This window comes from Propithecus coquereli, unplaced genomic scaffold, assembly GCF_000956105.1.
Source record: "Propithecus coquereli isolate 6110/MARCELLA unplaced genomic scaffold, Pcoq_1.0 Scaffold253, whole genome shotgun sequence".
NCBI lineage: Eukaryota > Metazoa > Chordata > Mammalia > Primates > Indriidae > Propithecus > Propithecus coquereli.
In genome coordinates, this window is record NW_012148097.1 from 2,574,393 (window position 1) to 2,577,914 (window position 3,522).

Consider the following 3,522-nt stretch of genomic DNA (forward strand, 5'->3'; position numbering starts at 1 on the left):
CAACAAGTGAGACCCCCATCTCTACACAAAAAAACAAACAAAAAACAACATTACCATCTTCCTCCCTCTTCCACAGGTTACTGGTACCTTAAATTTTCTTACGTATTAATTTTTGCAGGAGGTAATACTTCAAAAAATATTTTGTGGATCCAGGATGGAAGGATGGTAGGTAGAGGGAGCCAGGGGCACCTGACATAGTCCCAGGAATTCTCAGCATTTGAATCAGACCGTGACGGCCCCCTTCAGAAGGCACGGTGGGTTATTTAGTTTCTTTAATGCTGCGGTCCCCAAACCCTGGGCCACAGAGCTCCACCCCCACCCCGCCAGGGAATAATTGTCTTCCGTGAAACTTAGGAAAGGGGGAGGCGCACAGCAGGAGGTGAGGGACGAGCCAGCAGAGCGAAACTTCAGAAGCTTCATCTGTGTTTATAGCCGCTCTCCATCGCTCCCATCACCGCCTGAGCTCCGCCTCCTCCCCACTCTGTCCACGGAAAACTTGTCGTCCATGAAACCAGTCCCTGGTGCCAAAAGGGTTGGGGGCCGCTGCAGCTTAATACACTAGCACCCTTTAATACTGTAAGAAGGATTTGTATGTTAACTACTCATAAAGATGAAAATAGGATGGTAGACCCATGATTTATGTGAACGCTTCATGTGAAAAAGACCTAGAGGCTTTAGTTAACTACAAGATTTGTAGAAACTGAAAGTGTTAAGTGGTTCTGAAAAAGACAAATACAATCATAGAACGTACTACCAGAAGTGTCATGCTCCAAACACGGCAGACAGCAGCAATGGAGTAGTCGCACTCCAGCCAGAATAGCATACTCGACGTTGAACATCGTGATGCCATGAGCAAAGTAATACCCATATTTATTCCATGCGCAAATGTTGCTAATGCACAATGAAGAAGAACGTTGCCGGTAATCTCATCACTCCGAATAACCATATTTAAATTTGGGGGGAATATCCTTCCCCCCAAATTTAAATTTTTAGGAGCTAAAAATTAAGAGGGATGGTGACGCAGAGTGTGCACAGAGGAAGGCAACCAGAGTGGGGTGGGGAACCGGGTGTTTAACCTGAACCCACACAACGAGCTGTGTCGGGTTAGGGAGGCAGTCCAACTTTGGGGTCCAGTTTCAGAGGATACTGCTGGAATCACGGAGGGAGGGGGAGGCTGCAGAGGGGGCAGGGTAACCCCTGTCCCCCATCCCACAACAGACACATTGTAAATACACGTTGGCTGCTCTGACTGCCAATTATGGGAGAACCATGTAATGCACAGGTTCCTTGAGGCTTCACTTTTTGCCTCTGTAGTAGAACCCATCTCAGCCCGTGAACAAGGCTTTAAAATGGACTCTCTGAGCAAGAAGACATTTGGTGCCAGTACAGGAGCTGTTCAGCTTCGTCTCCCAAAGAATTTCCTTCTCTCACTTGGAAGCGTGTACATTCTATTATCTAGTTACAGAGTCTCAGAAAAACACGGAATGAAGTCTTTATGATCAATTCTGTAGTTTTCCTTCAGCAAAGGCTTTTAACCTCTGGCTGGTTTCACTGCAGCACCCAGCACTCACGTTTATCATCTCCCAGACCACCGGTGGTTGTAGGCACTTATTCTAGTGATATCTCAATCAAACATCATCAGAAAAATGTATTTAATCTATTTGCTGGAAGAAAATCTCCTGATGCTTTAGGAATAGAGAAGCTTCGGATTTGGGGACGTCTCAGGTGACCTGCACTACTCTCTCTACCTTTAATCCTAACAGTCAAAATGTGTTTAGGTCATTCCTTTTTTTTTTTTTTTTTTTTTTGGTAGATGGTGGATTTCTAATTACTCAGGGAATTGGCCTTTCACATGCGGACATGTGAGAAGACTAGTCAGATCCGTGTCTAGGTGTGACAAGCACCCGGCCTCCGAAACAGTGAATAGCTGGGGACAACCCCCGTCAGGCTGGACTTCAGATGTGCCAGAGGCCTGAGAAGGTAACAAGGTCTAGAAAGATGGGTGTGGGTTTTGTACCCCCAGCATGACTTGGTGATTCTGGGGGGTGTGTGCATGTGTGCACATGCGCGTGTGAGCGTGCAAAGTGAGGTTTCAGAGAAAGTGGATTCAAACGAGGCTTGAAGAAGGCCTGCGGAAAAGCAGGCTGTAGGGCCTCTTTTGGACCTTTGATCTAGGCATGTGCCAGCATGAGGGAGAGTCTGGTTTGGGGGAGTCTCAGGGGTAGAAACAGAGATGCTACAGAGGTGGGGTTTTGTGTTTGGAGCAGAGGGAATTTGATACCCCTCTGTTGTCATCCTGCGCACTCTGTGTTGTAATTTATGAGTTTATGAGCCTGACTACCATACTGACTGAGTAGGCAGAGAGAAGGCATTAAATGAAGTTGACTGGCATTGGTTTGACCCTAAGAGGGAGACTTGGGCTGGGGAGGAGGGAAGAGCTTTGGGAACGCTTGTGCCTAGGACTGAGCTTGGGAAGCAGAGCTGAGACCAGGCTGCAGTGTGGGTGTGAGCGAGTGTGTACTAAATTAGTGAACAGCACGGAACTGTGCAAACAGTTGAAGTTGCCTAAAGATGGACCCCAAGCTTGCTTTGGATTGTAGAAAAATCATTTTCCCACTTCAAATGGCCCCCTGACCTTGAGTCCTAAAGTGGTCAGATATACAGACGTGCACAGAAAGGGCCCTGGACCCTCAACATCTTTTGGAGGGAGAATACTCTCAGATTTCTTTACAACCGGGAGCAGAAAACTACCCCGGCCGCTGACGCCTTCTGTCCAAGGGCTTGCTAGAATTCCTCCACAAGTCTTTAGTGACATTGACTTCCTCTCCCCAACTTTTTTTCAGAGATGGGGTCTCAGCGTGTTGCTCAGGCTGGTCTCGAATGTCTGGGCTCAAGTAATCCTCCTGCCTCAGCCTTCTGAGTAGCTGGGATCCTTTCCCGTTAATAAGCTAGAGTCCAAGACTCCTTGTCAGGAGTGGAGGGGAAACTGTCCTTTCTGGGCATCTTTGAACAGTTAATTAATCGGCTTCGCGGGCCCAGCTCTTGTGGTCTTTTCCGTTTCATCCAGTAGTCTGCTCAGGGCTTTGAAGCAGTAATAACTGGAAATGTTCTAGAAGCAAGCACGCTGGAGGAGGAAGTCCGGGCAAGGAGAGGGAAGTGAAGAGGAGGAAGCTGAGGCTCAGAGACGCATGCAAGGCCAGGGAAGAGCTCCGGGATGGTGAAGGAGACGGGCAGTTGCCCTAGGGGCTGAGCCTGAGGCAAAGTCCACCTGAGCAGCGGGGCTGTTTGGCTCAGATGCGATCGGTCTGTGGCTAATCAGACACAAACAAGCCGATTTTACTGGGTGTGAGCAGAGATAAAAGAAGTAACAGCCTGGGTCATTTCATGTGAGTGGAGTGATAACACTCTAAAGAAGAAAAACTGTTTAATTAGTTGAAGAAATACTCCTTTAAAAAAAATGAGTGAATTCCGAAGCCTGGACAAACTATGGAATCCCAGCTGTGACCCGTCTAACCAACAAGC